Source organism: Rhinopithecus roxellana, chromosome 15 (assembly GCF_007565055.1).
Source record: "Rhinopithecus roxellana isolate Shanxi Qingling chromosome 15, ASM756505v1, whole genome shotgun sequence".
Lineage (NCBI taxonomy): Eukaryota > Metazoa > Chordata > Mammalia > Primates > Cercopithecidae > Rhinopithecus > Rhinopithecus roxellana.
In genome coordinates, this window is record NC_044563.1 from 94,650,560 (window position 1) to 94,664,601 (window position 14,042).

Sequence of the window (14,042 nt, forward strand, 5' to 3'; positions counted from 1 at the left end):
AAGCTGAAACTGGATCCTTTCCTTACCCCTTATACGAAGATTAATTCAAGATGGATTAGAGACTTAAATGTTAGACCTAATACCATAAAAACCCTAGAAGAAAATCTAGGTAGTACCATTCAGGACATAGGCATGGGCAAGGACTTCATGTCTAAAACACCAAAAGCAACGGCAGCAAAAGCCAAAATTGACAAATGGGATCTAATTAAACTAAAGAGCTTTTGCACAGCAAAAGAAACTACCATCAGAGTGAACAGGCAACCTACAGAATGGGAGAAAATTTTTGCAACCTACTCATCTGACAAAGGGCTAATATCCAGAATCTACAAAGAACTCAAACAAATATACGAGAAAAAAACAAACAACCCCATCAAAAAGTGGGGAAAGGATATGAACAGACATTTCTCAAAAGAAGATATTCATACAGCCAACAGACACATGAAAAAATGCTCATCGTCACTCGCCATCAGAGAAATGCAAATCAAAACCACAATGAGATACCATCTCACACCAGTTAGAATGGCAATCATTAAGAAGTCAGGAAACAACAGGTGTTGGAGAGGATGTGGAGAAATAGGAACACTTTTACACTGTTGGTGGGATTGTAAACTAGTTCAACCATTATGGAAAACAGTATGGCAATTCCTCAAGGATCTAGAACTAGATGTACCATATGACCCAGCCATCCCACTACTGGGTATATACCCAAAGGATTATAAATTATTCTACTACAAAGACACATGCACACGTATGTTTATTGCGGCACTATTCACAATAGCAAAGACTTGGAATCAACCCAAATGTCCATCTGTGACAGACTGGATTAAGAAAATGTGGCACATATACACCATGGAATACTATGCAGCCATCAAAAAGGATGAGTTTGCGTCCTTTGTAGGGACATGGATGCAGCTGGAAACCATCATTCTTAGCAAACTATCACAAGAAGAGAAAACCAAACACCGCATGTTCTCACTCATAGGTGGGAACTGAACAATGAGATCACTTGGACTCGGGAAGGGGAACATCACGCACTGGGGCCTATCATGGGGAGGGGGGAGGGGGGAGGAGGGAGGGATTGCATTGGGGAGTTATACATGATATAAATGATGACTTGATGGGTGCTGACGAGTTGATGGGTGCAGCACACCAACATGGCATAAGTATACATATGTAACAAACCTGCACGTTATGCACATGTACCCTAGAACTTAAAGTATAATAAAAAAAAAAATAAATAAATAAAAGAAAAAAAAAAAAAAAAGAAACCCGGGAGGCTGAGCTTGCAGTGAGCTGAGATCCGGCCACTGCATTCCAGCCCGGGCGAAAGAGCAAGACTCCGTCTCAAAAAAAAAAAAAAAAAAAAAAGACAGTGCAATTAATACTGTGGTGTTTGAGAGGTTTCAAAAAATAACACCCAAATTCCCTGCCCAAATTTTGAGAAGAGAGTGACAGGTGAGATATCAGAATACCATCTATATTCCTGATAAAACTGTTATTGGAAGGCATGGCTTATTCTGTAGATAGTTTTGCTTTGTAATACTGAACCCCTGAGTTAAACAGACTTACCGGGTCATTAGCAGAATGGGACCAGGAACATTTTCCCTATTTGCCTGGAGAGCCTATCCATAGAGAAGCATTGGAGAACTTCTGCTTCCATCTAGTGGGTAGGCTTCCAAGAGCAAAAAGCAAAGGGTAGAATTATGCTTACATGATTCATTAGTCTAAACTTACCAGTCAGGTAAGTCACTATCCTCCTTCTAGGAGATAAATAAGTGAAGGGTAGAGAGAATCCAAAACTATTTAGTGACAGTTTTTCATAGAAGCCATAGGATTGAGAAAAAGACATTGCCTCTGTCAACACGATAATAGAAAAAGCTATTTGAAATTCTGACATCTTTTAGACAACATGTTTTAATTTTTTAGACAACATATTTTAATTTTTGCTTGTCACCATTCTTTTTCTTTTTTTTTTTTTTGAGATGGAGTCCTGCTCTTGTCGCCTAAGCTGGAGTGCAATGGCACTATCTCAGCTCACTCCAACCACCGCCTCCTGGGTTCAAGGATTCTCCTGCCTCACCCTCCCAAGTAGCTGAGATTACAGGCACATGCCACCACTCCCAGCTAGTTTTTGTATTTTTAGTAGAGACAGGGGTTTTGCCATGTTGGCCAGGCTGGTCTCGAACTCCCGACCTCGTGGTCCGCCCGCCTCGGCCTCCCAAGGTGTTAGGATTACAGGCATGAGCCACTGCGCCCGGCCCTGCATGCCACCTTTCTTGTAACTATAGTGTCTATATAGTTGCATGGAATGTACATAATTTAAAAACTGAGCCTAGATTCTGCCTTTCTTCATTTGTTTCTTTCTCTCAACAAAATTGAGTCATTTATTTCTGTGCATTTATTGTTGCACTTAATACTCTCTGTCATATTTGGGTTGATAGGCCTTTCCTGTTTCTACATTTTATGTCCTTTAAATGCAGGGACAGTATCTTATTTATTTTTGTAACCCTGGTGCTTGGCATGTATCAAATAGTTTATTGAGTTGAATTATTGGATTAAATACTGTTTTCTTTATCACTTCATAGGACTTTTTTTTCCTAGTTGATACATAATACTCATAATTTCATCATTGAAAGTAACTTGAAGAACAGGGTGCCTAAGGAATAAGTTCTTGATGTCACAAAACCCAGCAAAAATCTTCTTCAGCAGGGGAAGCTTACTTTAGGTGAATGCCTCAGTTTATAGGTGAAGCTTGGAAGAGTTTTGCAAGCTGGGAGAATGGAAACTAATGCAGGACATTGTGTGCAGGAGTTACCTCTAAAACAAAAGGAGGGACATGGAATGATAATTTGAGGTGAGATCATAGTGGTGCAGTAGGGTTATAAACAATTTTGACATTACTTTTTCAAATATGATTTGCAGAGTTAAAAATTCCTAGATGTTTGAATGGTTCTCAATTAACGAGTGTTGATAGAACATTTTCAGTGCTCAGATTGCACTTTTGATTTCTAGGGAGAACTTCATTTTTAACATAAATTTACTAATTTTAATAGTTCACCAAGGAAGAAGATAGTAGTAAAATACTAGTCATAATTTAGCAAACTCTGGAAATGTGATTTTTTTAAAAAAACTTTTCTTTAAGTTCAGGGGTACATTTGCAGGTTTGCATAGGTAGACTTGTGTCATGGGAGTTTGTTGTACAGATTATTTCACCACCCAGGTATTAAGCCTAGTACCCATTAGTTATTTTTCCTCATCCTCTCCCTCCTCCCACTCTGGTAGGCTCCAGTGTGTGTTGTTCCTCTCTACGTGTTCATGTGTTCTCATCAAGTACATTTTTGTAAGGTAACTAAAGTTTATCTGTTTACAAGTAATATCTTTTTAATTTAAAAACATTTTTGCTGTGACTCTTTCTATTATGTTTATCCCTATTTCTGCTTACCCTGAATAGATCTTGATGAAAATAATATATTTCTCTGATAAGTAAGGGTTGTCATTTTAAAAATTAGTAAACATGTGTTTGACAAAATTATTAGCAAGCACTGCAGAAGCAGTTCATACAATCTGCTTGGTAAACTGAGTGATCTCCCAGTTCTGTGTTCCCCCAAATAGTTCACCCACACATTCCATAAAAGGTTCTCTTTAGGCAGATGCAACAGTACCCTGAAGGCGTAATTGTTAGCTTTATAGTCAGCATTAAGCAATTAAAATCCTCCAAAATTAATTTCAGACTTGGCTGTAACCCTAAGAGCCATTCTGGAAGACAGAGAATGTAGAGTTTACAAGATCTTATGCCCTGTTTATAAGGGGAGGGAATATCCCCAAAATATTTAGAAGAGTTCACACATGTTGAATGCCACTAATTTCAATGACAAGACCCTATTTCTAATATTCCTTATATTATTGCTTCTAATATCGTTTTTTTTTTTTTTTTCTTTTTGAGATGGGACTCGCTCTGTTGCCCAGGCTGGAGTGCAGTGGCGTGATCTGTCTCACTGCAACCTCTGCCTCCCAGGCTCAAGAGATCCGCCTACCTCAGCCTCTGGAGTAGCTGGGGCTATAGGCACATGCTGCCATTCCTGGCTAATTTTTTTTTTGTATTTTGTAGAGATGAGGTTTTGCCATGTTGCCCACGCTGGTCTTGAACTCCTGAGCTCAAGTCATCTGCCCGCCTTGGCCTCCCAGAGTGCTGGAATTGCAGGCATGAGCCACTATGCCCAGCCCCTTCTAATATTCTAATACTAGAATATTCCTTATATTATTCTTTCTATTCCTTATATTATTTCTATTCTTATATTATTTCTTATATTTCTAATATGACTTACATTAGTCTTTAGGGCTAATAGGAATAGCTTCTGAAGTGCTTATAATAGCTGCTTTTGGAGTGTGGCCTTTCTGATTGTAAGCTAGCTGATCACCCTTGGAATATAAATTCTTGTTAAATCACATATTTACATTTAAATAACAAGAAAGGAGAATATAAGCACCCTGAAGATAAGAATTTTTGTCTGTTTTGTTTACTGCCATGTCCAAAATAATACCTGGCCAATAGTAAAAGCTCAAATAGCTATTGAATGGGTAAATATCACACTGACTTTGCTGAAGTATTTAAATAAGTTTCAGACATTATAAAAATAAATACATTTTGGCCAAAAGCTTAATTAATGCAAGAGTTAAAAAAAAAAAAGAAAGGTTTGAAGCATACAATCCTATTTCAGGGGGCTCAAGAATTTAAAAGGAAGAAAAGGGGAGACATCCAGGTAAGACGACATGCATGCTAGCTTTCCAATATTGGATATTATCTACTTTTTCTGAGACAGTATCAACCCTTTGACCATGACACATCTTTTTGTAACAGAGTCCTACTTAAGCTCAACATTTAATTGGTGCTTAGAGCCAAGAAATATATTGTGGGCCTACATTTTTTGCATATCTTTTGTGTTATAGCCTCTATACCATCTAAGTACACTTTGTTCTTTCTCTCAAAATCCTTTCTTCACTTTTGAGTAATTTACTTTTGAATTTATAAATACCTCACCTTATTATTCATCATATTATTTGCATTATGTTAAACCCTCGTCAACCCTTAAAATGTTGAAGGAAAGACATTACTATATTTTTTAATGAATACATTAAACTTTTAAGTACAAATACATTTGTCATCAGCCTCTGTAAAGCCATCAGATGTTTGAAAAAAAATTTTCAACAGGAAGCAAAGGGTCTAGTTTTAAGAACTTAGCTGTGAATGGATGATATCCTACCCATTTAATAGTTCTACAAATGAACAGAAAGTATACAATGAAAGGAAGGTCCCTTAGAGGTATGAAATTTTTCTACAGCACAATACTGTCTTCTTTATTCAATAATTTGTAGTCATTTTCAGAATTCATTCCAGAAACCAGCTTATTAGTTTAGATATCAGCACACTGGTCTTGGCAAAAGACAACCCAAAAATAAACAACACTATGTCAAAAAGGATGAAAAGCCAGCGATCCAACCAGTAGAATTGTTTTGGAAGCCTGTTTGTCTCAGACTGAGACCACATATTAAGCCTTGGCTGTTGCTGTCCATTCTTGCACAAGGCTCCCTGCTCCTGGGGACTCTCCTGACCATCTGCCTCCACCATGCCCACCTGTATCTCACTCCTGCAGGCAAGGTTGCCACTTTTAACACTGTCTTACTGTGCCATGATATATGGATGTCTAACTGGCTTGTAAAGTCTGTTTGCCGTATACTAAGTGATGTTTCTTACATTTTTATCTTTTTTTTGAGACAGAGTCTCACTCTGTCACCCAGGCTGGAGTGCAATGGCATGGTCTTGGCTCACTGCAACCCCCGCCTCCCGGGTTCAAGCGATTCTCCTGCCTCAGCCTCCCGAGAAGCTGGGACTAAAGGTGTGTGCCACCATACTCGCCTAATTTTTTTGTATTTTTAGTAGAGACAGGGTTTCACTGTGATAGCCAGGCTGATCTCAAACTCCTGACCTCGTGATCCGCTCGACTCGGTCTCCCCAAGTGCTGGGATTACAGGCATGAGCCACGGCGCCTAGCCTTGATCTTCTCTTTAACAGTTATTTTGCTTGCTCCTGTTGCTAGATGTTACCAATCTTTACCTCCCCTTTCCCAATTAATTACTGTTTATCAATGGTAGGTGAGGCCACTGGTTAACCAAGCTAATTGGAATTCACTGTAAAAGTAAGGATGAAAAGTCCTGGAAGTCTTTCTTGTGGATACAGTATATGGACTTTGTAATATCTGTTTTGATTCCACAGAGAGCTTTTTTTGTTTGTTTTGATAAAGGACTTCTAGATAAATGAGGTGTTAGCCATATTGTTTCAACATGAGCACCTAAATACAGATTTTTTTCTTCTCTTTTTTAGTGAGGTGTATGGTACATACTGTAAAGTGAACAAAACAAGTATATAGCTTAACACATTTTTACCTATGTATATATCTCTGTAATTACCACTCAGATAAAAAAGTAGAACATTTTCATACCCTAGTTGGCTTCCTTATGGTCTCTCCCATTTGATAGCCTGTCTCTAAGATGTCCACAGTTCTGACCTTTATCCTAATAGATTGTTTTTGCCTGTTTTTGAACCTTCATGGAAACTGAAGTTTAAGTTTCGTATGATTGTCTTGAGTCATGAAGTATTCTTTTGATTTTAAAAAGTTTTTTTTCCATTCTTGAAACATTCCATTTATTCTTGAAACATATCATTGCCGATAGTAAGTACTATCGGCAAAATTAATTATTTTAGAGATTAAAAAATGAATAAAATATACCTTACCATCAAGAAACTTGGAGTTTAGTACAGGAAAAGAAATATAAAGGATATATTAAATACAGAGAAGGCCTAGGAAAAGAATGATGCTATAAAAGTGAGCGTCCCAATGAAAATAGATGACACACTCAAATGGCTAAAGTAGGGAGAGTTTATGAAGGAATGATTTATGAAAGAGTGGGAAGTGTTAAGAGAACATGGTATGAGTATCTGATGAGCAACAACAGATAGCCATTATCACCTTTAAACATACAAGGGCAGAATACGGAGCTGTTAAGACGCAGATAGTAGCTGTATAGAGGTTCACTTGACAGAAGCTGTGGCTCTGGTAGCAGAGAAGCATCACTAACCAGAGGTGATTTTACATGAGAGCAGGGGTGGAGGTGTGGGTGGTAGAGTGGGGGAGAGTAACTACTCCAGGCTCACTTCCTGTCTTTCTGTCTTCTGCTCTTGTCTTCCATTGGTTGACGCCACCCCAAAGACAGAGGGCAAGGTGGGCTTTGGATATAAACAGAGGCTCCTGGGGCACTGAACAGGGTGGAGAAGAATGAAGAATGGATCTGGAGAGGCAAATGAAATATTCGTAGCACTACCTTTTTTTTTTATTATACTTTAAGTTCTAGGGTACAAGTGCACAACGTGCAGGTTGTTACATATGTATACATGTGCCATGTTGGTGTGCTGCACTCATTAACTTGTCTTTTACATTAGGTATTCCTCCTAACGCTATCCCTCCCCACTTTCCCCACCCCATGACAGGCCCCAGTTTGTGATGTTCTTCATGCTGTGTCCAAGTGTTCTCATTGTTCAGTTCCCACCTGTGAGTGAGAATATGCGGTGTTTGGTTTTCTGTCCTTGCAATAGCACTACCATTTTTTTTTTTTTTTTTTTGAGACGGAGTCTCGCTCTGTCGTCCAGGCTGGAGTGCGGTGGCGCGATCTCGGCTCACCACAACCTCTGCGTCCCGGGTTCAGGCCATTCTCCTGCCTCAGCCTCCCGAGTAGCTGGGACTACAGGCGCCTGCCACCATGCCTGGCTAATTTTTTGTATTTTTGATAGAGACGGGGTTTCGCCGTGTTAGCCAGGATGGTCTCGATCTCCTGACCTCGTGATCCGCCCGCCTCGGCCTCCCAGCACTATCATTTTTTAAGGACACAGTATCTGCAGTATTGGAGGAAGGTCCTTTTAGGAAGAATCAAGTAAACAAAAGGTAGAGAATAGTATTGAAATAAAGAGTATGTTGAGAAAATAGAAAATATATCAGGTAGTTTGGAGTGTGTACTTAATGAAGTAGAATGTACTTAATGAAGAAGAATAGGCATAAAAATGAAAACATAGGTTAGTATTTGTAGACAAATGTTAATCTATAAAGATTAATCTAAAAAGATACATATGCAACATAAATTGCATATCCTCTTATTTATTATTAAGTCTTATATTATGAATGTTTTTATAAATACCTGAGAATCAATAGAGCCTTCATCATTAGGTGGAAGACAGTTGGTCGAGTTTTGTGCCTTAGCATGGTTATCTGGGTGATTTACACATAGCGGCCTAATGCAAATAGTACAAAGATCAGGAGTCATTTAGAGAGTGGGGCTTACAGTTAAGAATATAGGTTCTGGATTTGGACCATCTGTGTTTAATTTCCGACTCCAGCACTTTCCAGCTTGATGACCTTAGGCAAGTTATCTAATACGGACTTAATTTTCTCATTTTCAAAATAGGTACAATCATAATCGTTTTATTTTACAGTAGTTGTTAGGATTGAGTAATTCACATAAAGTATATAGCCCAGAGCCTAGCAGATATTGTTAATAAATGTTACCTATTTTTTGTTTTTTAATTTAGGAGGGTATTATAGATGTCTTTGAATATTTGAAAGTCTGCCCCGTGAAATAGGGATTAAACTTATCTTCATGAGAACCTCTAATATCAGAATCAGGAGTAATGTGTGTAATTAACAGGCAAACATTTGGGATTAATATGAGAAAATCTTTTAATAATTATAGAGTTTCTTGAATTAGAATAGGTTAGCTCAGGAGATAGTGATTTACATACCAAGGGAAATTTTCAGGAAAACATCAGGGGAATGTTTTAAAGTATTAATGTCTCAAAATGAGAAAATTAGATAAAAGCTTTAGGATATCTTCCAACCATAATAGTCTATTACTTTATCCTAAAAAATTTGTGAAAAAGTTCTAGGTAAGAGAAAATGTGTTTGATTTCCTTTTCCACATCTCTGTCTGTTCCTCTTGACAATTTCTGTTCCTAACTACCTTCCAACAATCCAGCTTACATGTCATCTTTCTTTGTTTAATGATATGTATAATTTTTTTTTCCAGAGACAGAGTCTCACCATGTTCCCCAGGCTGAGCGCAAACTCCTGGGCTAGGTGATACTCTTGCCTCAGTCTCCTGAGTAGTTGGTACTACAAGTGCACACCACCATGCCCAGCATATTTAACAATATTTATTGAGCACATACAAATATTGCCTTGGATACTGTGATTAATACAGTGAACAAGACACATCAGTCTCCTGCCTTAATGGAGCTTTAAGAAATTTTAGCAGAGGGAAATAGAAAATAAAAACACAGTGAAATAGTTTTCAGGTAGTTTTAAGTACTGTGATGCATGAAGAAAATAAAACAGAATAATAGTACAAAGAGATACTAGAGCTTTGGATGGTGGAGGTGGAGGTGGTGCTTTAGGTATGGTAGAAAGGGAAAGCCTCTCTGAAGAGGTGACATTTTAACCAGCATATAAATGTTGAGAAGGAGCTGGTCATGCTGAGGGAAGCACATTCTAGGCAGAAGAACTAGCAAAGGCCCTGTGGTGGGAAAGATCTTGGCGTGCTTGTTAGAAAGGAAACTGGGTGGCTAGAGAGTGGTAGGAGTGGTAAGAACTGTGTGGATCACATCAGGCCTTATACACCTTGTTAACATTTACATTTCATTCCAATTGCATTCTAATGGCAAGTCATGAGACAATTTTATGGTATAATTTATGTTTAAAAAAGATTATTCTTGCTTGTTTATGGGCTATTGACGGAATAGCTAGAGTGGAAGCAGGAAGATAGGAGGTTGTTGCAGTTATCCAAGTGAGACATAATAGTGACTTGGACTATCTCAGATGACTTTCTACCCATTCATCCCTGGATAGAATGTCCTTTAAAAAATATTTTATAGGCCAGGCGTGGTGACTCATCCCTGTAATCCTAGCTCTTTGGGAAGCCGAGATGGGAGGACTGCATGAGGCCAGGAGTTTGAGACCAGTTTGGGCAACATAGCAAGACTCTGTCTCTACAAAAAATTAAAAAAATTAGCCAGGCATGGTAGTGTGTGCCTGTGTTCCTAGCTACTCAGGGAGCTGAGGTGGGAGGCTCACTTGAGCCCAGGAATTCAAGGCTGCAGTGAGCTGTGACTGTGGCACTGTACTCCAGCCTGGGTGACAGAGTGAGACCTTGTCTCGAAAAAAATATATATATGTATAAATATATATGTATATATGTATGTGTATATATATTTTAAAAATCGTGTTTACCAGATACTACTGTTAAATTATCTTTATATTATATTTTAGTTAGTTATATAATTGGCTTCCTCATTAGATTCTGAGTTTCTTAAGCACAAGGACAATGTCTTATCCCTTTTCTTATTATTTTAGGTAGCATTATAGCACTGTTATTAACTTTGCACTTAATACATTGCTATTAAGTGAATGAATGAAACTTCTATCTGAACACAGGGCTTTCTATAGCTATTACAAATGGCACAGTTAAATTACGTAACTACAATAAGGTAAACTAGATTTGAGATGGAATTAAAAAGATGCTTCCCATACTTTACACAGATAATCAATGTAGTTGTATATAGTTTAGGAAAACCTACTAAGAAGGGAAAATCACAATGTTTTATTAGGGGTGAAACACAAATCAGAAAGACTTAGGGAAATAAAACCAAGAACTAGTTTTGTTGCTCTATTTGTTATGATAAAGACTAAACTAATGTTAACAAGAGACACAAATATAGTGGCTCAAGTAAGAAAGTTTATTTATCACATAACAACAGGTCACACGTTCAGGCTGCTGAGTCTTTCATGGGCTCCTTCCTTTATGTTGCTCTGCCACCTCTTAGGGTCTTGTCTTAATCTCCATGGTCAGGCTAGGACATTGTCATGCTCATCTTCCAGTCAGTGGGGAAGGGGAAAGAGAGAGTCCAGAGAGTCCAGATAAATAATTTTATGTTAAACAAGTGAGGTGAAAGTTTCATATATCATCTTGCTCATATTCCACTGGTACTTAGTCACATGGTCTTACTCAGCTGCTAGAGAGATGGAGAAATGTAGTTTTTAGCTGGGGAGTCATAGCAAAAGCTTTACTTTTTTTTTTTGGAAATTAAAAAAAAAATCTATTGAAGATCTGAAAAACAATTCCTAAAAGATAGACTTTTCCAGAAAATCTAGCTACACAATGCATTGTGTCTATCATGTTAAAACGAACATTAGACACAAATACAAAAACCATGAAACAAACCACCGTTCTTCAACAATTTGAGCAAAGATAAAATGCCTAAGTAACAACATGGATGATTTGCAAAGGATAGGCTCTTAACTTTAAGCACCATAGAAAAAAAAAAAAAAGGAGCACAAATGGATGAGTGTGTTCAGTTATATACACTGAATCAAACCTTTGGCACTAGGAATCAGAGCATTTTGTCATGTGGCATTAACACGTATTATACAAGTGTGTAGTATCAAAGGAATAGAACCACCAACATTCGAAAGCAGCTTTGTCAACTAGGCAGTAAAACACTCTACAGCATATCCCTCTGTTGTTCATTATTGAATACACTGGCAGCAACTTTGAAATGAAAAAAAAAAAAAAAAAAAAGAAAAGAGGAGCTATTACCCCTTTTATTTTGTTTGTTTATAAAACAGAAAACAAACATCAATTGTTACACACTAACATCTTCAAAGCACATCGTTTGTACAAGAGATAGACTAAACAAAAATGTGTTTCCGGAGATCCAAACATAAGTGAGTGAGAGCGTCTCTCACACGGCTTTCCGATAGTTCTCAGGAGGAACCACTTCATAATCTCTGGCACTAAACAAAGTTGCAGAATTCTCTGCCAGGTACTTCAGAAAGTCATGAAGATAATTCAATAATAAAGCAAGGCTCTTCTCATCTAGAGGTATATAGGCCAACATTGCTCCAATTCGTACAAATAATCTCAGGAGATGTGGTGCTCCATACACCTGAGACATAGGTGCCTTGGGGTGATCTGCAAGAATTTCGGCATACTGTGGTCTCTCAAATTTGTAGAGTGGTTGGGTGCCCAACGTTATGTTGAAGTATTCTTTTATCCCTGCCACAACTTCATTAACCACATACTCCTTATTATCTACATTTCCACGAGATTTCTTGGAATTTGCATAATTCTCAAGAATGGAATCCACATTCTTCTTGGCAGGAAGTTAAAAGAGCTGTTTTTGCCTGGTAATTAAGTCCCAGTCATCAACAAGCCATGGTTTTAGCTCTTCAGGAATCTTTACTTTAACTTCAACTCCATTCATGAATGTTTCATTTTCAACAGTAGGATCTACCTGGGCCCTTTTCTTCCGAGGAGGCTGAGGAGTCTCACTGGTACTGCCACCGTCTCCATTTCCAGGGGTTTTCTGTTTGTTCTTTTTTTGTTTTCACTTCAACATTTTTCTGTTGGAGACCAGATGTCTTCTTTCCTGGGGCAGCCCCTCTCATCTTCCCCTCTGCATACTGCTCTTGATTGGCTTTTTGAAGTTCTCACTGTTTCTGCAAAGTGGTGTCCTCGTATTTGAGTACTCTGCGCTCTGGAACCCACTCATCCCAATTTTTATTCCAACCACTGTAATGTATAAAGTATTTCACTTGTTTGTCCTTTATGGCAACCTTTACACACTTTGTTTCTTGAAGAAGAGGCTTGTGAAAGCACAGCACTCACTCAATGTCCTGGAATTTAGGCTTCGGGTCCTGCTTTGGCACCATTTGTAAATGATTTGCTGCCGCCTCCTTCTCCTACCACCCCCAACTAAAATTTTACTAACTTCGATTTTCAGCTAACAGTCTACTGTAGTTGCTGTTATTTGAACTACTTAAAGGGAATATGAGGGTAAAAATTAGTTAATTTCTGCTTCTTACTGCCATAGGAAAAATACTGAACTTCTACATAGCACTTACACTTAGGGAGAGGCATCTTGATCCTGATTTCAACTGGAATGGAAAACTGATTTTATTAATATTCTAAGAAAAGCTTTTATTTGTATTTTTATTAGAAATGAAGTTATGTTCAAATGAAAGAGAGTATGTATGAGTCTTGAAAATTGTTACTTTAGGTAAGGCAGGACTACTAATTTTTAAATTATTATTATTATTATTTTTGTAGTTAGCTATTTAATGAGGATCTTGAGACATTTAGAACACCAATTTGTGAGGATAAATTCCATTCGTCAGGGCAAAAACAGATCGCAGGTAGCCCTGGAGCTGAGGAACAGCTTTGATTTTTGGTAGAATTTGTGAGTCCACAGCTTTCTGATCAATCTTGCGCTGCTCTGTAATCTCGTATTTCTCTTTCTCTGTGTCGAAGATCTCACCTTCCTGGTGTCTGGGCTTCCGCAACTTCTTCTTGAAGTAAGCATCAGTAAGATGTTTTGGGATTTTGACATTGCTGATATCGATTTTGGTTGAGGTGGCAATGACAAATTTCTGGTGTGTTCTTCTTAGAGGAACTCGATTGAGGACCAGAGGTCCAGTCACAAGTAACAAGCCACTAGCCAGCTGCTTCAAGAAAACCACCCTCTTGCCCCTGTGGCGTCCAGTGAGGATGATCAGAATGGTCCCGGGGGTAATGCTGGCTCGCAGTTTTCTCACGTGCTGACTGAAGGGTTTTTTGCCGTGGCTCAACAGCTTTCGAGGCACATCTTCAGTAGGATAATATCTAGGCATTTTGCGAAGTTTAACCATCCGGGTACCGCCGTTCTTGTCACCACCAACTGGTTTTGTAAGAGTTGCAAGAACCTTCTCCTTCTTTTTCCTGCCATGTATTCCAGAAAGGCCATGTACAAGAGGAAGTACTCAGCCGCTAAATCCAAGATTGAAAATAAATTATTTTTATAAAGAAACAACTCTTGCTTATCAAAGGGCTTGTAGAAATGGTGGGCTGGTCGCCCTCATGGCAGGTATAAAGGATATGGATGTATAATGTAACCTAATGTATAATAC

The 14,042-nt window shown here is 38.3% G+C and overlaps 1 protein-coding gene and 2 pseudogenes across 4 annotated transcripts in view; 1 reads left to right on the forward strand and 2 right to left on the reverse strand.

Annotated features, from left to right (window-relative positions):
* Positions 1-14,042, forward strand: part of PDE3B (phosphodiesterase 3B) — a 231,247-nt gene that overhangs the window by 18,649 nt on the left and 198,556 nt on the right. The window lies entirely within an intron of this gene.
* On the reverse strand, positions 11,687-12,809 carry LOC104681939 (annotated as a pseudogene).
* Positions 13,198-13,848, reverse strand: LOC115893479 (annotated as a pseudogene). Its single transcript, XR_004053474.1, has one exon. The product of XR_004053474.1 is annotated as a 60S ribosomal protein L6 pseudogene (transcript).